At 40.0% G+C, this 26,686-nt stretch overlaps 2 long non-coding RNA genes and 1 other non-coding gene across 3 annotated transcripts in view; 2 read left to right on the plus strand and 1 right to left on the minus strand.

Annotated features, from left to right (window-relative positions):
- LOC141416944 (uncharacterized) overlaps positions 1-26,686 on the minus strand; it is a 136,054-nt gene that overhangs the window by 80,339 nt on the left and 29,029 nt on the right. Inside the window, exon 2 of the long non-coding RNA XR_012441587.1 lies at positions 17,834-17,936. This is a non-coding gene — a long non-coding RNA (uncharacterized lncRNA). The remainder of the gene's footprint in view (positions 1-17,833; positions 17,937-26,686) is intronic.
- LOC141417085 (small nucleolar RNA SNORD59) lies at positions 17,875-17,945 on the plus strand. The gene has a single exon (XR_012441709.1). It is a non-coding gene; the product is annotated as a small nucleolar RNA SNORD59 (small nucleolar RNA).
- LOC109678544 (uncharacterized) lies at positions 22,588-25,495 on the plus strand. The gene is made up of 3 exons (XR_012441585.1): positions 22,588-22,743; positions 24,076-24,259; positions 25,263-25,495. It is a non-coding gene; the product is annotated as an uncharacterized lncRNA (long non-coding RNA).

Raw genomic sequence — 26,686 nt, forward strand, 5'->3', positions numbered from 1 at the left:
ATTAGCTAACCTCCCCTCTGACATGCTCCAGTGTTTGTTCACTGCCTTATCTAGGGCTGAAAAATTCTCCTGCCTTTCACTTCAAAACCATTGAGTTCAACCTCTCTCATTAGTGCAAAATTTTCACCTCATGGCAAACTCTGAAAATATTTTTCCTACTCATTTGTTCAAAGTGCCTGGTGCAGTGTTCCTTTTAAAATAGAAGACATTGGTTTATTTACTTATTTTTTAATTGGCACATACTAATTATACTAATCTATGGCATATATGTGGAACTTTGACACATGCAAACATTATATTATGATCAAATCAGGGTCATTAGCATATCTATTACCTCAAACAATTTTCCTTATTTGTGGTGAAACGTCAAATTCCTCTCTTCTAGTTATTATGAAATATACCGTCTGCTATATTGACTGTAGTAGGATATATTGTGCAATTTTATGCCAAAACACTTTCCTCCTATCTAAATGTAATATCATACTCATTGGACAACCTTACAAAATACCATTTACTCTGCAGCTTATAAGCACTGGAAACTAATTTATCAAAATTGTGGAGGAAGTGAAGTTCAAGTTGCAGGTGTCAAAAGATTCATTGTCTTATGCTGGTCCATTTTCTGCTTTATAAATGGGAATTTCTGGTATGTCTCTACAATGTAGATGGGACTAGGTAACTCACTGGTCACTCTTTCAGAGACCTAATCCATAAGGATGGAACCATGCCTGAACAATGACACACCGTTGTGCTCAAATCTAAGAATGGAACAATCAAAGGGAGCTTATTCATGCTAAATGTGACCCATGGTTTTGTGAACTATCAGGGTGGACAAACAAGTGCAAAGGATCAATGACAAACACTGGTACTGGGATGCTGCTGACACATGGGCCGCTCCACTCACAAGAATTTGGCTTTATCGTTATTTGGAGATTTCTTCTTTTGGTGTATCTGAAAATATCTCTGTATGTTGACCTAGAACATCAAAAATGTGTCAGTCAGCCAGTAGCTGAATTTCCCAATATATAAAATTTTTCGGAACATTGAGAATCAGATGATACAAACTCCAGTCCTATTTCCAGCACACAATAGCCATATACACTCAGGTAAACACTCTTGATTACTATAAAATGAGGGCAGACAGGGGCTGCTGTTGTGTTTTGGGCTGTAAGCACCACATATTAACCTTGGCTTGGATAAAAAGCAATTATAATTTCTATAGTGAACTAAGAACAGTGTGAAGATCTCTGTGGAATATGCTATACATACTATAGGGATAAGGAGACAGAGCCATAAGGAGATGTACACTTACACGAAACTCCACAGCAGATTAATAGCACAGTCTCCCAAGCTGTCATAGTTCTAAAGTGATCTCCAAGGGCTGTGCTTGGTTTGTGAACTCAGAGACTCGCAGGTGCTCAGTTCTTCCCTGTTAACTCATGAATCCCAGCCTCTTTCATCAAATCTCCTGTGTTTTATTTGACTCACCCGCTTCAGGACTAACATAATGTTCAAGGTTCAGAATTCCAGCACTTGATCCTCAACCCCACTCTACAGTGCACCGTCCCCTCAGGCCCTCTGAGAAACAAAGGGGACAAGTCAGGACCACAGTGCCATCTGCTGGCCAGGAGGAGCTGCTGTGGTGCCATGTGCCCACTTCACTGTAGGAGCAGGTCTCACTTCACTGGGAACAGTGTGGGCATTAGCTCATTATTCGTGACTTAGGACATTTCAATGTGGAAACCCACTGGAGCTACTGAGAGGAACAGAGACACAGCCTTTGACTTCCACAGACTACATTTCTTTTTTTTTTTTTTTGCATTTCATTTTTTTTAAATTTTTTTTATTCATACGCGCATACATTGTTTGGGTCATTTCTCCCCCATCCCCCTGTCCCCACCCTCTCCCCCCCAACCCCTTGATACCTGACAGAAACTATTTTCCCTTTATCTCTCATTTTGTTGAAGAGAGAGTATAAGCAAAAATAGGAAGGAACAAGGGCTTTTGCTAGTTAAGATAATGATAGCTATATAGGAATTGACTCACATTAATTTCCTGTGCATGTGTGTTACCTTCTAGGTTAATTCTTCTTGATCTAACCTTTTCTCTAGTTCCTGGTCCCCTTCTCCTAGTGGCCTCAGTTGCTTTAAAGTATATGCTTTAGTATCTCTGTGTTGAGGACTACAAATGCTATCTAGTTTTTTGGGTGTCTTACCTATCCTCATACCACCCTTGTGTGCACTCACTTTTATCATATGATCAAAGTCCAATCCCATTGTTGTGTTTGTCGTTGATCTAGTGTCCGCATATGAGGGAGAACATACGATTTTTGGTCTTTTGGGCCAGGCTAACGCACTCAGAATGATGTTCTGCAAGTCCATCCATTTACCAGTGAATGATAACATTTCGTTCTTCTTCATGGCTGCATAAAATTCCATTGTGTATAGATACCACATTTTCTTAATCCATTCGTCAGTGCTGGAGCATCTTGGCTGTTTCCATAACTTGGCTATTGTGAATAGTGCCGCAATAAACATGGGTGTGCAGGTGCCTCTGGAGTAACCTGTGTCACAGTCTTTTGGGTATATCCCCAAGAGTGGTATTGCTGGATCAAATGGTAGATCAATGTTTAGCTTTTTAAGTAGCCTCCAAATTTTTTTCCAGAGTGGCTGTACTAGTTTACATTCCCACCAGTAGTGTAAGAGAGATCATTTTCCCCCCATCCTCGCCAACAACTGTTGTTAGTGGTGCTGCTAATGATGGCTATTTTAACAGAGGTGAGGTAGAATCTTAGTGTGGTTTTAATTGCATTTCCTTTATGGCTAGAGATGGTGAGCATTTTTTCGTCTATTTTTTGGCCATTTGAATTTCTTCTTTTGAGAAAGTTCTGTTTAGTTCACTTGCCCATTTCCTCATTGGTTCATTAATTTTTGGAGAATTTACTTTTTAAGTTCCCTATATATTCTGGTTATCAGTCCTTTGATGTGTAGCTGGCAAATATTTTCTCCCACTCTGTGGGTGTTCTCTTCAGTTTAGAGACCATTTCTTTTGTTGAGCAGAAGCGTTTTAGTTTTATGAAGTCCCATTTATTTATGCTATCTCTTAGTTGCTGTGCTGCTGGGCTTCCATTGAGAAAGTTCTTGCCTATACCTATTAATTCCAGAGTATTTCCTACTCTTTCCTGTACCAACTTTAGAGTTTGGGGTCTGATATTAAGATCCTTGATCCATTTTGAATTAATATTGGTATAGGGTGATATACATGAATCTAGTTTCAGTTATTTGCAGACTGCTAACTAGTTTTTTTGTTGAAGAGGCTGCTATTTCTCCATCGTATATTTTTAGTGACTTTATCAAAGACAACTTGGTTATAGTTGTGTGGCTTGGTATCTGGGTCCTCTATTCTGTTGCACTGGTCTTCATGTCTGTTTTTGTGCCAGTACCATGCTGTTTTTATTGTTCTTGCTTTGTAATAAGTTTGAAGTCAGGTATTGTGATAAATCCAGCATTGTTCTTTTGATTGAGTATTGCCTTGGCTATTCGTGGCCTCTTATGTTTCCATATAAATTTCATGGTAGATTTTTCGATCTCTTTAATGAATGCCATTGGAATTTTGATGGGAATTGCATTAAACATGTAGATTACTTTTGGGAGTATCGACATTTTTACTATGTTGATTCTACCAATCCATGAGCATGGGAGATCTCCCCACTTTCTATAGTCTTCCTCAATCTCTTTCTTCAGAAGTTTATAGTTTTCCTTGTAGAGGTCATTCACATCCTTTGTTAGGTTTACACCTAGGTATTTGATTTTTTTGAGACTATTGTAAATGGAATTGTTTTCATATATACTTTCTCAATTTGTTCATTATTAGTGTATAGAAATGCTAATGATTTTTCTGTGTTGATTTTATATCCTGCTAACTTGCTGTAGCTATTGATGGTGTCTAGGAGCTTTTGAGTAGAATTTTTTGGGTCTTTAAGGTAAAAGATCATATCATCTGCAAATAGGGATATTTTGACAGCTTCTTTACCTATTTGTATTCCTTTTATTCCTTCTTCTTGCCTAATTGCTCTGGCTAGGAATTCCAGTACTATGTTGAACAGGAGTGGAGATAGTGGGCATCCTTGTCTAATTCCTGATTTTAGAGGGAATGGTTTCAGTTTTTCTCCATTAAGTATAATGCTGGCTGTAGGTTTGTCATATACAGCTTTTATAATGTTGAGCTACTTTCCTTCTATTCCTAGTTTTCTGAGATGTTTTATCATGAAATGGTGTTGGATCTTATCAAAGGCTTTTTCTGCATCTATTGAGATGATCAAGTGGATTTTGTCTTTGCTTCTGTTAATGTGGTTTATTACATTTATTGATTTTCATATGTTGAACCACTCCTTTATTCCTTGGATGAAGCCTACTTGGTCGTGAGTATGATCTTTTTGATGTGTTGTTGAATTTGGTTTGCCATTATTTTATTGAGGTTTTTTGTATCAATATTCCTAAAGAGATTGGCCTATAGTTCTTCTTTTTGCAGGTGTCTTGACTGGTTTTGGATAAGTGTAATACTGGCTTCATAAAATGTGTTAGGCAGTTTTCCTTCCCTTCCTATTTAGTGGAACAATTTAAGGAGGGTTGGTATCAGTTCTTCATTAAAGGTCTGACAGAATTTAGCAGACAATCCATCAGGTCCATGAGAGACTCTTTTTGGGGAGGCTCTTGATTGCTGCTTTAATTTCATTTTGTGTTATAGATCTATTCAGGTGATTATTTTCCTCTTCGTTCAGTTTTGGATGATCATGTGTATCTAGAAATCTGTCCATTTTTTAAGATTTTGAAACTTATTTGAATATAGGTTCTCGAAATAGTCTCTTATGATTTCCTGGACTTCCATGGTGTTTGTTCTTATCTCCCCTTTTGCTTTCCTGATTCTACTAATTTGGGTTTCTTCTCTCTTCATTTTAGTCAGATATGCCAGGGATCTCTCACTCTTATTTATTTTTTCAAAGAACCAACTTTTTTTTCATTAATTCTTTGTATTGTTTTTTTTGGTTTCTATTTAATTGATTTCAGCTCTTTTTTTTTATTTCTCCCCTATTTGTTTTGGGATTTGCTTATTCTTGTTTTTCTAGGAGTTTGAGATACATCATTAGGTCATTGATTTGAGATCTTTCAGTCTTTTTAATATATGCACTCATGCCTATAAACTTTCCTCTCAGAACTGCCTTTACTGTGCCCCATAAGTTCCGGTAGGTTGTGTTTTCATTTTCATTGACTTCCAGGAACTTTTTAATTTCCTCTTTTATTTCATCAATGACCCAGTGTTCATTAAGGAATGAGTTATTCAGTTTCCAGCTGTTTGCATGTTTTTGTCTTTATTTTTGTTGTTGAGTTCTAGTTTTATTGCATTGTGATCAGATAGAATGCATAGTATAATTTCTGTTTTCTTGTATTTGCTGAGGCTTGCTTTGTGCCCTTGGATATGATCTATTTTGGAGAAGGTTCCATGGGTTGCTGAGAAGAATGTATATTGTATAGAATTGGATGAAATATTCTGTAGACATCAAGTAGGTCCATTTGACCTATTGTGTATTTTAGATGTAGGATTTCTTTATCAATTTTTTTGTTTGAATGACCTATGTATTGATGATAATTGGGTATTAAAGTCTCCCACAACCACTGTGTTGGAGTTAATAAATGCTTTTAGGTCCTTCAAGGTATGTTTGATGAAATTGGGTGCGTTGACATTGGGTGCATATAGGTTGATATTAGCTATTTCCTTTTGGTCTATTCCCCCTTTATTAGTATGGAATGTCCTTCTTTATCTCACTTGATCAATGTAGGTTTGAAGTCTTCTTTGTCAGAGATAAGTATTGCTACTCCTGCCTGTTTTCAGGGGCCATTGGCTTGGTAAATCTTCTTCAAGCCTTTCATCCTAAGCCTATGCTTATTTCTGTCAGTGAGATGGGTCTCCTGTAAGCAACAAATTGTTGGATCTTCCTTTTTAATCCATTTCATCAAGTGGTGCCTTTTGATGGGTGAATTAAGTCCATTAACATTAAGTGTTAGTACTGATAGGTGTGTGGTGATTACTGTCATTTAGTTGTCTTAGTTGTTTGAAGGTTTGATTGTGTGTACCTAAGTTGAATTACTCTCTACTGTCTTGCTTTTTCTTTTCCTATGGTTTGGTGCTGCCTGTCTTTTCATGGTTAAGTTGGGTTTCACTTTCTGTGTGCAGAATCCCTTGCAGAATCTTTTGTAGTGGTGGCTTTGTGGTCACATATTGTTTTCGTTTCTGCTTATCGTGGAAGACTTTTATTGTTCCATCTATTTTGAATGACAGTTTTGCTGGGTAGAGTATCCTAGGGTTGAAGTTATTTTCATTCAGAGTCAGAAGATCTCACCCAATGCTTTTCTTGCTTTTAATGTTTCTGTTGAGAAGTGTGCTGTGATTTTGATGGGTTTACCTTTGTTTGTTACTTGTTTTTTCTCTCTTACAGCCTGCAATATTCTTTCCCTAGTTTCTGAACTTATTGTTTTAGTGATGATATGTTGTGGGATAGTTCTATTTTGATCTGGTCTGTTTGGTGTTCTGGAGTCCTCTTGCATCTGTATGGGAATAGAATTCTCTAGATTTGGGGAATTTTCTGTTATTATTTTGTCGAATAGATTATGCATTCCCTTTCTTTGCACCTCTTCTCCTTCTTCAATGCCCATGAGTCTCAAGTTTGGTCTTTTGATGAAGTTGGTGAGTTCTTGCATTTTCTTTTCACAGGTCTTGAGGTGTTTAATTAATAGTTCTTCAGTTTTTCCTTTAATTACCATTTCATCTTTGAGTTCTGAGATTCTGTCTTCTGTTTGTTCTATTCTGCTGGATTGACCTTCGATTTTGTTTTGCAATTCTGTTTCATTCTTTTTTCTGAGGTTTTCCATATCATGGATGGTTTCCTCTTTAATGTTGTCTATTTTTGTCCTGAGTTCATTTATCTCTTTATTAATTCTGCTCTTTGTTTCACTTTGGTGTTTATACAGTGCTTCTATGGTTTCCTTTATTTCTTCTTTTGCTTTTTCAAATTCTCTGTTTTTGTTGTCTTGGAATTTCTTGAGTGTCTCCTGTACATTTTGGGAGACCATATCCAGTAGCATCTCTATAAAATTCTCATTGATTACCTGTAGTATTTCTTCTTTTAGATTATTCTTGTGGGCTTCATTGGGTTCTTTGGCATAGTTTTTCTTCATTTGTTGGAGTCTTGATCTGAGTATCTGTTTTCTTCATTTCTCTCCGGTTCCTGTACTAATTTTTTGCTGTGGGGAAACTGGTTTCCCTGTTTTTCTGTCTTCCTGTCATTGACCTTTGTGTTGTTATTGTCCCTGCACTGTGTGCAATTAACTACTTTTTAGCTTGTAATAATAACAATGGTGATATTTAGAATGGAAGGGTGAGAGGAGAGGGAAACCAAAGAAGTTAAAGAAAGAGGAAAAAACACATAAACAAACAAGTAAAACAAACAAACAAACAAACAAGTTTCAAAGATATAAATAGGGAGAGATAGTGTACTGTTCAACAGTAAGCTGAAACAGGCATTAGAGAGAAAAAATAAAAATAAAAATAATTTAAAAATCTCCAAGTTCAAATGCAATAAAGTTTCAGTCTTAATAATTTTGTTGTTAGTCCCTCAGCCTCCAATCCTGGAGATGATGTCTCATCAAAGGGGAAAAAAACCCAAACCAAACCAAAACAAAACAATAAACACCACAAAGTGTCCCAAGTTCAAATGCAATACAGTTTCAGTAAGTTTTTCATCATGCAGTTTGCAGTTGTAGTTCAGTTGTTGTCTCATCAAAGGAAGGGAGACACAAAAAGTCTGGAGACAGTTCTGTGAATGACTATCTGAGGCTGTGGCTCACCTGCCCGCTGCTGTCAGCCTGCGGTTGCTGGAGGCATTATTTATGCAGATCTCAGCTGTGAGCGTAGCACTCACCTGGCTCTGAAGGCTTTGTTTACTCAGAGTTCTCCTGTGTGTGAGCCGCACACTGGCGGAGGTGACACTGCACCTGCTTTCTCAGGCAAGCATGTTTATTCACACTTCACGTGGGAAGTGGTCTTCCCCCTCTCCTGTGGAGGTTTCCTCCTGCTGCCACTTTTACAAACTCTCCTGCTCCTGGTTGCTGGGCATGTGCCACTGCTCCTGCCTTTTCCGGCCGCTTGTTGCGAGGTATTCCCCTGTCCCCCCTTTGGCATTCAGGGTGCCTCACCCTCTTTGCTACATGTCTTTTTGTTGTTGTTGTTATTGCTTATTATTCACTTTTTTTTCTTTCCTCCCTGGGAGGGGTCGGTCTGCTAGGGGGCTATACTGATCTGTCCCATGGTTGTCTGTAGCAGAACCACGCATTGTTTAGCTCACCTTGTGGTCTGCATCTTCCCAACCTATCTGGGCTCTGGAATCTGGCAGCAATGCAGGAGCCCTCCTGGTTTCTCAAGATTACATTAGCCATTAGACTACACATAGCTCCACTTCTAATATTGGGTGTCACCTGGGTAGATGATCCCCCAACACAGATGGCCAAATTTTAGACACTACCACCTAATCCTTGAGGTTGTTGTTGGAAGTGATGCGGCTTCAGCCCATAGCTCCGCAATCCAAGCGATGTTGAAGGAAAGAGTGGCACCAACAAATGTCACTGGTACCACAAAATCCCCAGCAAACCAGCCTCTCTTATGCTACAGACAACATGGACTCCGAGGTATAATGATGGCTGCATCCGGTGCCCCTACTCTTGTCTTGCTGCTTCCCTCAGCTCATGCTTGCTAAGTAGCCTAGAAATGAACCATACAATGGCATTTGCTGTGGGCACAGTTTGCATTAAGTGAAGTCCTAGTAGTCATGCATCTTACTGTAAGGAAACCACAGAGCCTAGGTCAAGTTGTGAAGCTTCCCTACAAGTTATGTAAAAAAAGGGGACTTGGGAGACTTGTGTGTTACAGCACCCAAATGAAACCACATTTCCCACCACTGCCACTGTCTCCTGCCTCCATGGAGAAATGCCTAAGGACTGGAGAAAGCTCTGTGTCAATGAGACTGTGCACTTCTAACTTCTGCTGACCACCAGAAGGTGTCACAACTGTGAAGCTTTCCCAACTGCACATACAAACTTTCCTCTTTCTTCCCAAATTCGCTGGGTCCCTACAAGAAATGACCTAAGCCTTAGAACCTAAAACTGTCACCTGAGGCCCAGTTCCCCAAAGGGCACTCATTTGTCCATACGCTCTGCTGACACCTTTGCCCAATTCCCCCATTTAAACTGTTAGTGCTGCCATATGACTAGGACTCATTGTTCTTTGAAGTGCCAGCAGCCTGCTCATGTGGCATTGTTACCACCTGACACAAGCGTTGAGGCCCCACATCCCCCTAAAGGCTGAGGAGAATGCTGCAGCTCTCCTTGGTTTCTGTCACTTATTCACAGTTTGATACCACCCTATTGAAACTGTGATCTAGATCTTATAGGAACCAGTGAGGCTGCAGAGAGGTCTCCAATAAAGGAGGAGGCATCTACCTGGCCTTTGGACACGAGGTTCCTGACATGGGTTGCAATCACACAGGTATATTCTTGCTTTGTTGCCTATACCTCAGCTGTCATGTCAATAAATCACTTCCTAGGTCACATGTCAAGAACTTAGTCTCTCAGTTTTCTTGTAGTAGTTTCTTGTCTTGTGTTTAGGTTTTCAATGCACTTAATTTAAGATAAAGGCCCAATTGCATAATTACATCAAATAATCCAGTTGTCCGATTTAGATATATTCAATTTTAAATTGTCATTCATAACTTAATAAAGTTGGAAATATAAACATTCTTTGGCCTTACTCCAACTCTTCAGCTAGCATCCAACCAAGTTCATGCTTATCTATATACTTTTAAAGTCATTGTGACCTCCACACTTCCTCCAGCAGGAGCCTGATCACCCCAGGGCCTCGAGACCTTCTTCATGAGGGTAGCAATGCCCTGAAACCCACCAGGGTCAACAGTCTCCTCTACTGGAGTCCAGGTCTCATCATACAATACAAACCTCCAGATAGTGGAGGAACCCATTCTCAAAACTTAGAAATATTTGATCTCAGAACTTAGTAAATGAAAGCATTACTTTCTTCTTTGAATATTAAAAAAGTAAATGTTAATCAAGTAGCGAATAGGAAACTCACGTGAGAAATAAGAACAGACAACAGATGATTTAACATGATTATCAACTTGAGACGAGGACAGTCACTGAACATACACACCTGTGTCATGATGGGAGCTGTCAGGACAGAGGGACATAAGGAGACCTTAAGGGAATGCCTCCTCCCTCCCCCATGACTTCACACTTTATCTGGCTGCAGGGATTGTCTCCAAGTCTTCTCCTAGTCGACCTACAAATACAGCTGACTCCTCACTCCCCACACACTTGGCTCCTGCTTTCCCTTCCCCGGGTGACACCAGCCTGAAGACACTTGCTCTCCTTGCTGCCATTCTCCTGCTGGCCCTCCAGGCCCAGAGTGACCCTCTCCCAGCAAGAGTTGAGGAGGCTTCAGCCCAGGAGCAGATGGAGGAAGAAGACCCAGTCACAATCATCTTCATTACAGGGGTGGAAAGCTCTGGTTTCTGAGATGCAGGTAAGGAATAAAACAGGATAGAGATGCAGACTTGAGAGGGAGGGCTGGAGACTGTATGTTACCTCAATGACCCTTCATTTTCTCACTGAACAAAGACAAATAAATGCTAGAAATTTTCTTTCTACAATGAGTTGATTCCAAGATATATTTGTGAATATTACTAGGTTTCACAATCTGAAGAATCTCCCTTGTTTCCTCTGAGTGTAGATGGGTAGAATTATTCATAAGGAGACATTTTATTCCATCTATTTGGGGGGTCTGTTTGAAGTTCTTGGCTTTTTAATTTGGGGAGGATTGGTAGTACTGTGCATGGACTGGGGGTGTGGAGGAGTCAAGTTTTGCCTCTTCTCAGTGGTTTTTCCTGTAATGTGTATCTCCAACGTCTCTCCAAGATTTTACTTTAGGAAGCACGCTTTCTGCTTCCTCCCTCTAGCCGCCATCTTGGAATCCCCTAATGCAACAGACTACATTTCAATGGAATCTCCTAGATCCTTGGCTATTGATGATGCTTAGAAATGGGAGTGGAGGGTGAGGTGAACAGAAACAGGGCTCAGTGATGATGGTCATGATGGCGGGGTCCTTATCTGTGGGGCTGCAGGATCTTGATAGCTTGTGAAGGGGGAAATAGATAAACATTTCTTTCAAAAAGGGATTTAGACTTTAATGTTTGCATCTATGTGAGTGTGGGGAAGGGAGAGGAATGGAGATGTGGACGGAAACCTTGTGACCTTCCTTTACTAATCCAAACCCTTTGATAATCCATTGATGTATGCTTTTCACTTATGCCACATATTCTATCTATTTGATTATGGACTATGACTACTTCATAAGTAAAGTAGTAAATTAAAATGGTCTTAATTCTCTAATCAAAAGGTATAGACTGGCTGATTAGATTAGAAAAACAATATGCAACTGTTTGTTGTCAGTAAGAAACACAGGCAAAGACATGAACAGAATAAAAGTGAAAAGATGCAAAATGATATGTAAGCAAGTGGAAGCTGAAGGTAAGCAGGAGTAACTTAACTGTACTCTAACAAAGTAGATGTCAAGCCAAAATCAGTTAGAAGAGATAAAGAATGCCACTACATATTAACAATCAGAGTAATCTATTAACAAGAGATAATGATGATACAAATATATGAACTAAGTAGCTGTGCACCTAATTTCATAAAGCAAACACTACTACTGAATACACAGAGACAGGTAGTTTCTGAAATAATAATATTGGGTAATTTCAACACCCTACTGACATGACTTCATAGATCATTTTGAGAAAAAAATCAACAAAGGTAAGATCCAAAGAGTTAAACTGCACCACAGATCAAATGGACATAATAGACATCTGAAGAGTATTTCATCCATACTTTTCTCAGAAGCCCACAGAACTTCCTCCAAAATAGATCACACTTTAAATAAATAAGCAAGTCTTCACATACTCAGCAGTATTGAAAGAATTTCCTATATATTAACATATCATTGTGGAATAAGATTAGAAGTTAATAGCAAGAGAAACTATGGAAATTAGTCAAACACATGGAAACCAAAAAACACTTTTGGAAAAAGAAGAATTCAGCAAGCAAATTTAAGAACTTATAGAATCAAATGAAACTGGCACAGTCTACGAAAACCTTGGGGACAAAGGTTTCACCATTGTGAGGCAGTGCTAAGGAGAGAAAATTTATGGCTATATGTGTCTACATTAAAAATCAGAAAGCTTTGGGCTGGAGGTATCGTTTAGTGGTAGAGCACCTTCCTACCATACACAAGGTTACAGTTCAATGCTCAGTACTGAAAAAGAAAAAGATGTCAAAAATAACCTAATTATGTGATTAAAAGTATTAAGAAGAAATTAATGAAATGGACAGTAAAAGAACAATGCAAAGAGCCAATGCAAAAATGAGTTGGTTCTTTGAAAAGAGAAACAAGATATTCTTCTGGTTACCCAAACTAACCAAAAGAAAAGGTACCAATGGCTCATACCTGCAATCCTAGTTACTCAGGTGGCAGAGATCAGGAGTATCACAGTTCAAAACCAGCCTCAGGCAAACAGTTTCAACACACTATTTTTTTTTTAATTCTAAGGACAAAAAGGTTTGTACAGTGGCTCAAGTGAAAAGAGCTCCTGCCTAGCGAGTGTGAGGCCCTGAGTTCAACAAAAGAAAAAAAAAGAAAAAAGGAGAAGACTCAAATTAATAAAATCAGTGATGAAAAGGGGGAATTATGACAAATACCAGTGAAATTCAGAAGATCATTAGGGAATATTTGAAACCTTATATTCCAGTAAGATAGAAAATATTGAAGAAATGTATAAATTTCTAGACATATAACACTTACCAAAACTGAGCTACAGGCTATTAATAAGTTGAACAGACTTATAGTGAGCAATGAGATTGATCGCTAGTATAGTATCACAATGAAAAATAAAAACCAGGCCCAGAAGTATTCACAGCAGAATTCTGTGGCCTTTGAAGAAGTAATACCAATACTCAAATATTACATAAAATAGAAAAGGAAGGAATGCTGTCATACTCATTCTACATAGCCAAGATTACACTGATACTAAAACTAGATAAGAACACAACAAAGAAAAAAATTATGCTTTAATTTCCTTGATAAATATAGATGCAAAACTTCTCAACAAATTGCTTTCAAACCAACTTCAACCACACATGAAAAAGATCATACATTATTACAAAGTTGGGTTGATTCTAGAAATAATAGGATGATTCAAATGCAGGACAAAAATCACATGATCATATCAACACATGCAGATAAAGACGATGACAAAATTCAACATCCTTTCCTGATAAAAGTCATGAAGAAACTAGGAACAATGAAACATATCTCAACAGAAAAAAGGCTATATATGACAGACAAATAGTCAATACAATAAATGGGGAAAAACTGAAAGCATTTCCTCTAAAATCAAGAACAGGACAAGAGTGTCCACTTTTTCCACTCTTAGTCAAGACAGTGATTGAATTCTTATGATGACCAGCAAGGTAAGAGAAAGAAATAAAAGGGATAAAAAAAGAAAAAGAAGAAGTCAAATTATCCCTATTTGCAGACTATATGATCCTAAACTTAAAAGAACCTAGGGCCTCAACCAAAAACTCTTACATCTGACAAACACTATTAGCAGAATAGAAGGAAACAAAACAACATACAAAAAACAGTACATTTTCTATACACCTATAATGAACACTCTGAGAAAGAATTCAAAACAAGAATCCACTCATAATAGCCTCAAAATAACTATAAATAAACATATATTAGAAGATTAAATTCCTCTACAGTGAAAACTATAAAACACTGAAGAAAGAAATTGAAGAAGACACTAGAAGATGAATAGACTTCCTTATTCATGAATTGGCAAAAACAACATTGTCAAAATGGTTATACAACCAAAAGAGATCTACAGATCCAACATAATTCTCATCAAGTTCCAATGACATTCTTTACAAAAATAGGAAAATGAAGCCTAAAATTCATATGGAAGCACAAAACACCCCACGTAGCCCAAGCAACCCTGAACAAAAGAGCAATGCTGGAGGTATCATAACACCTGACTTCAAATATAGTACAGTAGAAAAACAGCATGGTACTAGCACAAAACAGATGCATAAATCAGTGGACCATAATTAAAGATCAGAAACAAGCCCCTAAATTAAATCCATCTGATGGTCAACAAAGGTGGCAAAAACACTTATCTGAAAGAAAAAAAAAAAACAGCCTCTTCAACAAATGTTGGGAAAACTGAATATCCCCATGTAGAAGACTAAAACCACATCCTTACCTCTCATCTCATGTAACTTTGATGGCACTACAGGAAAACACAAGGGAAATACTTGAGATAGGAGCAGATACCACGACTTTCTAATTAAGACTCAAATAGTTCAGGAAAAGACAGCAAGAATGACAAGGGAATTGCATCCAATTGGAAAAAACTAATGCACATCAAATGAAAAAATTGCCAGAATGAGAGAAAATATTTGTCAATATTCATCAGACAAGGGATTAATGTCCAGTATATATAAAGAACTCAAAAACCTAAACACAAAAAGAAAAACTCAATCGATAAAGGGACAAATGAACAGAAAATTCCCAAAGGAAGAAAAAATGACCAAAAAATTCATGAAGAAATGTTCAACATTCTTTGCCATAAAGTAAATGCACATAAAATAATTTCGTAGTTTTTCTCACCATAGTCAGAATGCTATCATCAAGGAAACAACAACAAATGCTGACAAGGGGCATAGAAGAAAAACCCTCCTACAATGTTGGAAATGTAAACTACTCTGGCTGGATGAGTCAGGATGGAGGTTACTCAAAAAATTAAAAATAGAGCTCACAGATGTTCTTACTATACCACTCCAAGACATATATTTGAAGGAAATTAAGTCAGCATACAACAGACACCTGCATACCCATGTTTCTTACAGCACTATTCCATTAAAAAGGTATGGAATTAGTCAAGACCACCATCAACCAAAAATTACACAAAGAAAATGGGAATACACACAATGCAGAGTATATACAGCCATAAACAGTGAAATGATGTTGCTTTTAGGAAAATGGATGGAAGTAGAGACCATCAAGCTGAAAAAATGAGACAGAATAGCAAAGACGAATAGCACGTGTCTCTGTACACAGAATCCAGACCTTAAAAATGATATGAATGCAAAAGGGGTCTTTTGGGGCGAATCAGTGGAGAAGGGATAGGGAAGAAGAGCAAATGGGGGTGGTGAGTACGAGTATATACAGTATAAACATGTATGAAAACAACATACTACACCCTCTAAAATTGTAAGAAATGTGGGGAAGGAGAGCAAGGACAAGAAAGAGTAATAGAGGAGATGGATATGACCAAAGTACAACATATGCATTTATGGAGACATCAAAATGAAATGTCATCATACAGCAATAGACACTTCTAGAAAAAAAGGAATAAACACTCTGTCCCAGGAACTTGGGGTGAAGAACCAGGGTGCATGAAGAGGTCACTTCTGGAGGTGCTCAGTACCTACTTCTGAGTACACAAAGTTTATTGGGAAAGGAATCCAGACAAAGTCGGTGGCAGTAGCCTTTCGAGACCCAGTCTACATGTTCACACTGAAAAATTGGCCTCTTCCTCCACAAGCCTCTATGGCACAGCCATGAGACTGTATATTGTCTGCTGTCTTTGAAAGAATGGGTGGCACTAAGAATGCTATTTGCACATCTAGAATTCCTTTTTGGGCCAGAGCTCTCAACCTCAAGCCCCATCGGTGGTTTCAGTGGTTATAAAACATGCACTAACTGGCTCTGTCTGGGTACTGTGCAGTTCAGAGAATATATGAGGACAGCTAGACTCTCTTACTGGCCTCTATTCTCTACCCACACATTATCCTGGATAAGACCCCTGAGTCTTGTTGCTGTCTCATGTTCAGCTACCTTCTTCAGCCCTGGAAGAGCTGAGTGCCACATGCTTCAAAGGCTGCAGCATCCCTAAGCACTGGCCCTCATTTCTAGGAAAATATCCCTTGTGCAGGTGGCAAATTGACTTCCTTGGGCCCCTCCCACCCAGGCAAGTACTCTCCCTATGCAGCATCCAGCAGACACTTTCACCTGCCTCCCACTGCCTTTTCCCATCCACAACACTTCAGTAACTTCCTCAACACTCTCTTGCTTTCTCCTTTGGACTACCTGCTAGCATTGATTCAAATCAGATTCCCTCCTCAGTGCTACAGTGCACCAGAGGTGAGAACTGTAGCTTTTAGGTAGCATAATGCTTCCAGGCCACGAGCCTCAGAAATCAACACACTGCCTCCCAGTGTCATTGGTACCAAGCTTCAGGATGGGTCAATGACCCCCAATATTACCATGCTCATTCCAAGAGCCCTAACCTTCTTCATTCCTTTTCCTGTGGCCATCATTTTCCTCCTACAACTGGGCCAAAACCGCAAGGGTTATGGGAGCCTCAGGTTCCATTTCTCATAGGTATATATTTTCTCTACTAATGGTGCATCCCTGCATCTTTACATGCTGTTATTATAAATAGTTACTAGTGACTTCATCAGGCACCAGCAACAAGCAATGATCCATTAGTGTCTGACAGACAGGCCTCCTGGAAAAGAGCAGACCCTGGTACTTTACTCCATTGCTTGAGTCACACCTCCAATCCATTTTCCTCTGGTTAATTTGGAGATGGATTGTCATGAAATATTTGCCCAGGCTGACCCTGACACACTATCCTCATAATCTCAAGCTCCCAAACACCTAGGATTACAGGAATGAGCCACTGTACCCAGCTACATCCTTGTATCTTTACAAGTTGCTGTCATCAAATATTTACTGTTGACCTGATCAGAGACAAGAAATCAGCAATGATTCACACCTGCTGACAAAGAGCAGGCCCTGTGCTTTAGCCTAACCTTACTTAATCTCTGTATATGCAGCTTTCTCAGAAGCCTTGGTTTTACCACATTCAAAGGTCAGATGGTATCTTCCATGCATCCCTCCCACAAGCAATGGAGTTTGAGTCTCACAGACATTACAGTCTGGGTCACTAAACAAGAAGCAACGTTCAAACTGCAGACATGGACAGTAGCAAACACTGAGGATGTAGAAGCATGATTACCAAGTACAGCTGACACAAACGATAGAGGGAGTCAATAACAAAATGTTGGCCAGAGATGGCCCCATAATTGATGTCAACATAGGAGCACCAGTAAGATGGTACTCTCTATGGTGGGAATTGGTCGGTATCTTATGTGCATTGTGAGTTAGGAAGATGGCATTTCATGCCACTCAATCAGACTAGAAAGCTCTCTGACAAAGCTTGCCAAGGTTATAAATTGTACCACAAGAGAAAAATCTGAGGCATGCACAAGAGCTGTGTTAAACTTTCTCAACGAAACCCCAGTAGCACAGCAACTAAGAGATAGTATAGATGAATGGGAGCCCATAAAACTAAAAAGCTTCTGCTCATCAAAAGAAGTGGTCTCTAAACTAAAGAGAACACCCAGAGAGTGGGAGAAAATATTTGTCAGCTACACATCAAACAAAGGACTGATAACCAGAATATATAGGGAACTTAAAAAACTAAATTCTCCCAAAACTAATGAACCAATAAAGAAATGGACAAGTGAACCAAACAGAACATTTTCAAAAGAAGAAATTCAAATGGCCAAAAAACACATGAAAAAATGCTCACCATCTCTAGCAATAAAGAAAATGCAAATTAAAACCACACTAATTCACTGATGAGTAGCTTCTGGTTTTCGTTCTTCTGAGTTTGCTGAAGCCAGATGCCATTCCTGAAAAGGGAAAAGATGGAAAGAAGCTATAAAAAGAATATTTTTGAATTTTGCTTAATTAGGGGATGCAGAGCTCTTAAATAATATTTCTTCTTAAAAAATAAATAAATAAATAAATAAATGAAACCACACTAAGATTCCACCTCACCCCTGTTAGAATAGCCATCATTAGCAACACCACCAGCAACAGGTGTTGGCGAGGATGCGGGGATAAAGGAACCCTCTTACACTGCTGGTGGGAATGTAAACTAGTACAACCACTCTGGAAAAAAATTTGGAGGCTACTTAAAAAGCTAAACATTGATCTACCATTTGATCCAGCAATAGCACTCTTGGGGATATACCCAAAAGACTGAGACACAGGTTACTCCAGAGGCACCTGCACACCCATGTTTATTGCAGCACTATTCACAATAGCCAAGTTATGGAAACAGCCAAGATGCCCCACCACTAACGAATGGATTAAGAAAATGTGGTATCTATACACAATGGAATTTTATGCAGCCATGAAGAAGAACGAAATGTTATCATTCGCTGGTAAATGTATGGAATTGGAGAACATCATTCTGAGTGAGGTTAGCCTGCCCAAAAGACCAAAAATCGTATGTTCTCCCTCATATGTGGACATTAGATCAAGGGCAAACACAAGGATATTGGACTTTGAGCACATGACAAAAGCGAGAGCACACAAGGGAGGGGTGAGGATAGGTAAGACACCTAAAAAATTAGCTAGCATTTGTTGCCCTTAATGCAGAGAAACTAAAGCAGATACCTTAAAAGCAACTGAGGCCAATAGGAAAAGGCGACCAGGAACTAGACAAAAGGTTAGATCAAAAAGAATTAACCTAGAAGGTAACACACACGCACAGGAAATTAATGTGAGTCAACTCCCTGTATAGCTATCCTTATCTCAACCAGCAAAAACCCTTGATCCTTTCTATTATTGCTTATACTCTCTCTACAACAAAATTAGAGATAAGGGGAAAATAGTTTCTGCCGGGTATTGAGGAGGTTGGGGGGAGAGGGAGGGTCAGAGTGGGTGGTAAGGGAGGAGTTGGGGGCAGGGGAGAGAAATGACCCAAGCCTTGTACTGTATGCACATATGAATAATAAAACAATAAAAAAAGGAGATGAATCAACTTGGGTTTAACACACTTGTGCATGGAAGCAATGCTAGGAATCTCTCTACACAGCTATCCTTAACTCAACTAGCAAAAACGCTTTTTCTTCCTATTTATGCTTATGTCTTTTCTTCAGCAAAATTACAGCTAAGGGCAGAACGGGTTCTGCCTGGAAGTGAGGGGGGAGGTGGGATGAGGAGAGGACAGAAGAGGAGGGCAGGAGGAAGAAATGACCCAAACAATTTACACACATGAAAATAAATGAATAATTAAAAATAAGAAATTTTAAAAAAGAAAAAAAAGAGCTGTGTTAAAAAGATGTCTTAGAAAACACAGAATGGGGTCCATGCCTAGCAATCCAAACCTTGCTTATTAAATAGGTCCTGTGGCACTAATAGTAAGTACAACCAGGGCTCGACAATGCCAAATCAAGTTTAGAGTTGGGCAGATGGCCCACCAATAAATACATCGGCACTGGTGAATGATTCTATGCAGCACAAACCCAGATGTACCCTGTGGGTAGGGGCAAAGCTTCACGTGCCAAAAAGGCATTCAAAGTTATTCCTGGCTTGAGATGTACATGTGCCTCCAACTGGCATTTTGTGAGTATGGAAAAAACCCATAGCACTCAGGAAATTTCCATCAAGCTTCTTCCATGAAATCCTGTTTGTGCAATGGTAGCAGTACAGGGAGGCAGGGATCTGAAAGTCCACAAAGAGCCTCACAAGATTACAAAAACCATTAGACTACACATAGCTCCACTTCTAATATTGGGTGTCACCTGGGTAGATGATCCCCCAACACAGATGGCCAAATTTTAGACACTACCACCTAATCCCTGAGGTTGTTGTTGGAAGTGATGCGGCTTCAGCCCATAGCTCCGCAATCCAAGCGATGTTGAAGGAAAGAGTGGCACCAACAAATGTCACTGGTATCACAAAATCCCCAGCAAACCAGCCTCTCTTATGCTACAGACAACATGGACCCCGAGGTACAATGATGGCTGCATCCACTGCCCCTACACTTGTCTTGCTGCTTCCCTCAGCTCATGCTTGCTAAGTAGCCTAGAAATGAACCATACAATGGCATTTGCTGTGGGCACAGTTTGCATTAAGTGAAGTCCTAGTAGTCATGCATCTTACTGTAAGGAAACCACAGAGCCTAGGTCAAGTTGTGAAGCTTCCCTACAAGTTATGTAAAAAAAGGGGACTTGGGAGACTTGTGTGTTACAGCACCCAAATGAAACCACATTTCCCACCACAGCCACTGTCCCTGCCTCCATGGAGAAATGCCTAAGGACTGGAGAGTGCTCTGTGTCAATGAGACTGTGCACTTCTAACTTCTGCTGACCACCAGAAGGTGTCACAACCGTGAAGCTTTCCCAACTGCACATACAAACTTTCCTCTTTCTTCCCAAATCCACTGGGCCCCTACAGGCAAAGACCTAAGCCCTTGAACCTAAAACTGTCATCTGAGGCCCAGTTCCCCAAAGGGCCCTCATTTGTCCATATGCTCTGCTAACATCTTTGCCCAATTCCCACATTTAAACTGTTAGTGCTGCCATATGACTAAGACTTATTATTCTTTGACGTGCCAGCAGCCTGCTCATGCGGCATTGTTACCACCTGACACAAGCCTTGAGGCCCCACATCCCCCTAAAGGCTGAGGAGAATGCTGCAGCTCTCCTTGGTTTCTGTCACTTATTCACAATTTGATAACACCCTATCGAAACTGTGATCCAGATATTATTGGAACCAGTGAGGCTGCAGAGAAGTCTCCAATAAAGGAGGAGGGGTCTACCTGGCCTTTGGACACCAGGTTCCTGACATGGGTTGCAATAAAATTTTTAGGATATATCTAGGAGTGACTAAGAAAGTTTCTTGGTAAAACAAAGTAAAGAATGAATACTCCAAAACCAGACATGACTGTGAACATATCTGAAAAGTGACAGATTGAGCACTCAAATTTCAGGAGGGTTTATGGTGAAAAGTGGGTTGGGGGTTTAGGATGAGTGCTCCCTTTTCTTCTGACACCTGGTACATTTAATCATTCTTTCTATTACACTGTCTTGACTTCATCAGTTTTGCCCAAGTTTTCAAGTCTAGCTGGTTCACAAAATTTAGCTTGCTGCAACATAGAAGTTTGTTTTCCTTGAGCATCCCTTTAATAAAGTATGGGTTCCATCACATGCTCATTGTAAGACAATCGTCCTTTTTTAATGTATTTTTTCCTTTATTGCAAGCATTTCTATACTCAAAGAAGTCATTTTAGCCAATGCCCACCACCCCACCAGATTAAGCATCTTTTTTTAAGATGTTCTTGCTCAGTTACAAGAGAGTGGTGATCACTTGGGGTAGCAGCCAGGGTCAGAAGGAGAGAACTACTTTTATACTGCATGTTGCAGTTTAATGAGGAAGTGTGAAGTGTAAACTAAAGAAAGTAGCTCCTCTTTGTTCCTCACTCATTCATTTTTATTATTATCATACTGAAGTCACCTTGTGACATTTACAAAACTTCTTATAATATGTCATCATCAAATTCACCCTTTCCATCATTCTCCATGGCCATCCAGTCTCAGTGAGAATGCGCAGGAGTGATTGTACATGCATGACCATCCTCATGGCCATATTGACCAATCAGTTACATAATGGTTAAGTAGCCTCACTAAAGTTGTATTGCCTTGGGAGTCACTATACTCATTGCTTTTTTTCCCCAAATGTGGTCCCATTAACATCACTATGAGCAAAAGAAAGATGGTAGAAGGTCATACATTTTTAATGTACAGTTGTCTCTCTAATTCTTTCCCTCAAAATAACTCAAGGGGGAACCATCTGACATAAAGTCTGTTCATACTGAGAATGCAGTTTTCATCCTGGTCATTCTGGATCTACAGTGACCATACAGACTGTCCACTAATGGTTTTGGTATGGTACCTTTGAGCACACATCACCAGGTGAGACAGGCTAATGCCCATCTCTCTGTCACCTGGGCAGCTTCCCTAAAAGACATCCAATAGACATTGAGTTTCATATGGCAATCTCCTATGTGAGTGACCCAAATGGTCCTAGAAAATTGACTAGGCCTAGCAGTCCACTGGCCAAGCTAGGCCGCCTATATCCACTCCAGAGAACAAAGCACTCACATTGATTCCTGAGGAAGACTCCAGCAAAACTTGCTCTGCTCAGCATCACAAGCAGAGGTGTCCATGAGTTCAATATCTAGGCTCTGCAGAAATGGTATTAATTGTCCTCATGATTGGAAACTAGCCTTGAAAGGCTAACTGAGAACTGGACTTCCAATCCTCCTCTACATATTCATTGTTCTCTGTACTGCAATAGCCTTAACCAAGTGTAATTGTGTTCCAGGTGATTCAGTTTTAGCAAACGGCCTCAGAATCACAAGGTCCACTGTGTGAAGACTGATGAAGAAACAATAATTGGGTGCTACACTTGACAAAGACTGACTGAGACAAAGAGGTCCTTAGGGAGCCCTGCTTGACCCAGCTCCACACCAAATTGCTCAACTGCTCTTGCGACAGAGTTGTTTGAAATTAGACATGGCTTGCAAGTGACCATGATATAAGGGAGGTCTCCATCCTGGGAGTGAGCAGCTGGCTTTCATCCTGAGTCCAGGAAGAAGGACTGCTATCTGCTGACCTCTGCTCAACCTGTATAGCTCCACCATCTGTGAGTAATGGAAACTCTGAAAGTTCATTCTATGGTTGTGTCATTGATGCCAGGCTGCAACTGAACCCTAAAGGCAAGGGTGCTCTGAAAAAGTGGAAACTTGGGAATCCCCATCAGGAGTTCTTCTATGTGGACCTCTAGTGTCTTCTAGGACAGTAGCTATGGGCTTAGGGAATGAGAAGGTCAAAAGGTTTGCTTCAAAACACAGGGATGCTACTTTTCATTTCCAATAGAGACAGAAATAGATTCTTGAAACATCTATTTTGAAAAAGTGATCATTTGAGCCTCCTGCCCATATTTTAAATCTACATATTTGTTTTTTGATGTTGAATTGTGTGAGTTGCTTATACATTTTGATAATTTCTTATCAGATGTTGTTTTGTAAATATTTTCTGCCTTATTTTTGTTTGCCTTTCATTCAAATGTTTGTTTCCTCTGTTGTGCACAAGTTTTGTAGTCTGATGAAATCATACATGACTACTCTTCCTTTTTGCCTATACCTCAGTTGTCATGTCAATAAATCACTTCCTAGGTCACATGTTAAGAACTTAATCTCTAAGTTTTCTTGTAGTAGTTTCTGGTCTTGTGTTTAGGTCTTGAATGCATTTAATTTAAGATAAAGGCCCAATTGCATAATTACATCAAATAATCCAGTTGTCCGATTTAGATATATTCAGTTTTAAATTGTCATTCATAATAAAGTTGGAAAAATAAACATTCTTTGTCCTTACTCCAACTCTTCAGCAGGCATCCAACGAAGTTCATGCTTATCTATATACTTTTAAAGTTGTTGTGAACTACACACTTCCTCCAGCAGGAACCTGATCACCCCAGGACCTCGAGACCTTCTTCACGAGGGTAGCAATGTCCCAAAACCCACCAGGGTCAACCGTCTACTCTACTGGAGTCCAGGTCTCATCTCAGAATACAAACCTCCAGACAGTGGAGGGACCCAATCTCAAAATTTAGAAATATTTGATCTCAGAACTTAGAAAATGAAAGCATTGCTTTCTTCTTTGAATATTAAAAAAGTAAATGTTAATCAAGTAGCAAATTGGAAACTCATGTGAGAAATAGGAAGAGACAACAGATGATTTAACATGATTATCAACTTGAGCTGAGGACAGTCACTGAACATACACACCAGTGTCATGATGGGAGCTGTCAGCACAGAGGGACATAGGAGACCTTAAGGGAATGCCTCCTCCCTTCCCCATGACTGCACAATTTTTCTGGCTGCAGGGATTGTCTCCAAGCCTTGTCCTAGTCAACTCACAAATACAGCTGACTCCTCACTCCACACACACTTGGCTCCTGCTTTCCCTTCCCCAGTTGACACAAGCCATGAAGACACTTGCTCTCCTTGCTGCCATTCTCCTGCTGGCCCTCCAGGCCCAGAGTGATCCTCTCCCAGCAAGAGTTGAGGAGGCTTCAGCCCAGGAACAGATGGAGGAAGAGGACCCAGTCACAACCATCTCCATTACCGGGGTGGAAAGCTCTGATTTCCGAGATGCAGGTAAGATCCAACAGGATAGTGAAGCAGAATTGAGAGGGATGGCTGGAGACCAGCTCTGGAATCTGGTCTAGAGCAGTCACTTAGGAGACTGTATGTCACCTCAATGACTCTTCATTTTCTCACTGAGCAAAGACAAATAAATGCTAGAAATTTTCTTTCTACAATGAGTTGATGCCAAGATATATTTGTGAATATTACTAGGTTTTACAATCTGAAGAATCTCCCTTGTTTTCTCTGAGTGTAGATGGGTAGAATTATTCATGAGGAGACATTTTATCCCATCTATTTGGGGGATCTGTTTGAAGTTTTTGGCTTTTTGATTTGGGAAGGATTGGTAGTACTGGGGTTTGAACTCAAGGTCTCATACTGGTTAGGTAGGATTTCTTCCACTTGAGCATATCCCCAGAACATTTTGCTTTAGTTATCTTAAGGTAGGGTCTCACATTTTTGTTCCCTGGCTGTACCCAGACCACACACCTCCTGCCTGCATCTACCTGCAGAGTTGAAATTACTCATTGTCCAGCTTCTTTGTTGAGATGGGTCTCACTCAGTTTTTGCCCTGACTCATCTTTTTTTATTTTTGGTGGCATGGGCTTAAACACAGGGCCTCCCACTTGCTAGGTAGGCACTCTTACAGGTTGAGCCACTCAGCCATCCATGTCTTGGTTGGTCTTAAACCACAATTCTTCTGATATCTGCCTCCCAAATAGCTAAGATTGCAGGTAGTAGACACCATACCAGACCTTATCAGGAGGATCTCATAGAAACAGTGGACAAGAGTGTGGGTGTGTTCACATATTTGTGTGATGGAGCAAGAGTTTTGAGTCTTGTCTGTAACCCACACTCACCATGTATATTTATTTCTACTGATTGTGGTTTTTATACTTCTATGGTCAGAATGAGCCTACTCCACACAGAAAGCACCTTCCCCAGGACTCCTACTACCTACTACCTACTGCTGCCCTGAGGTACTAGATGCTAAATGCTTCCTCTGTGTCACCAGGTTTAAGAGCAGGAGTAGACTGCTACTGCAGAAGGGGAGGATGTAACTTTCCAGAACGCAGAATTGGAATGTGCATATACAACGGTATCTACTACAACCTCTGCTGCCGTTAATCATCAAGAAAGTAAAAATGCGTGTACCATTTACCTGGAGATGCAGAAGGCCACTGCTAAGTCTCCTGGGCCAGGTGCCTGAGTTCCTTTCCCAAGTCCAAATAAAGTCATTGCTGCAAATTCTCTGTTCTGCTCTTTACTGTGTACAATTTCATTCTGTAGGAACTCTTTGTGAACAAAGTACCAGACTCTTCTATGAAGCCCTTGTAAACAAAATCAATTCCAGAATTGACCTGAGGATACACAGTGAATGGAAAGCAGGATGATGTTTCTGATCCTTCTACCTACCTCTTTCCACTTAAATCTGCCTTCTTTTAGATCAGGCTCACTTTCACTTATGCCTTCAAGGAGGCAAATTAATAATCTTTACTTTCAAGTTAACCCAGTCACAGAGTTATAACTTCCCTAAGAAACTATCAATCTCACCAGGCACTGGTGGCTCATGCCTCTAATCATAGCCACCCGGGAAGCTGAGATCAGGAAGATCATGGCTCAAAACCTGCCCAGGAAGTAGTTCTAGAGATCCCATTTCCAAACAATCAGCAAAAATGTATTCACACTGTAAAGTGCCTGATTTGCAAGCAAAAAGTCTGAGTATGAACACCAATTCCACTGAGAGAGAGAGAGAGAGAGAGGGAGAGAGAGAGGGAGGGAAGGAGGAAGGAAAATAAAAGTGAGAACCTACTTCAAAGGTACTCAGCACTAAAGTGTTAGAAATGAAACAAAGCACGGGATGGACAGGTGGGGACACAGCTCAATTGCCAGTACAGGGTTTATTGTGGAGACGTGGTCCTGTGTAAGTCATCACCAGAAAGACAGCTGGAGAACCCACAGCCACTTACAGACTGGGGTATTTATGAAGGAGGGTGGCAAAGCCCCAGGAAGATCACTGGGCCAGATAATCCTTAATGGCCCTCTGACCCTCTGGAGATCATGGCTTAAGGGCAGGTCATTCCTTCTAAGCCAGAAGTGGAGTGTCTAGTAAATGGTTAAAGGTGAATGCCTGTTTTTCTTTAGGGTTGGGTGGAAGGTTTTCAATAAGTCACCTACAAGTGGGTGGGTTCCAGTTCTAACATGGCTTCCTTTTGTTCACCCTCACAAAAAGAAAGCTGGCAAAGAAGCTCAAGTAGAACACCTGCCTACCAAGTGTGAGGCCCTGAGTTCAAACTCCAGTACTGCAAAAAGAGAAAGAGAAAAGACTGAGAGAGAGAGTCTATCCACCTCTTCCCAAAGTGCTAGTTTTATTCAAAGACCCAGATCATACATCTGTCTTTTAAGCCCTGACATTCTGTCAGCTCTATAGAGATAACA

This window comes from Castor canadensis, chromosome 14 (assembly GCF_047511655.1).
Source record: "Castor canadensis chromosome 14, mCasCan1.hap1v2, whole genome shotgun sequence".
NCBI lineage: Eukaryota > Metazoa > Chordata > Mammalia > Rodentia > Castoridae > Castor > Castor canadensis.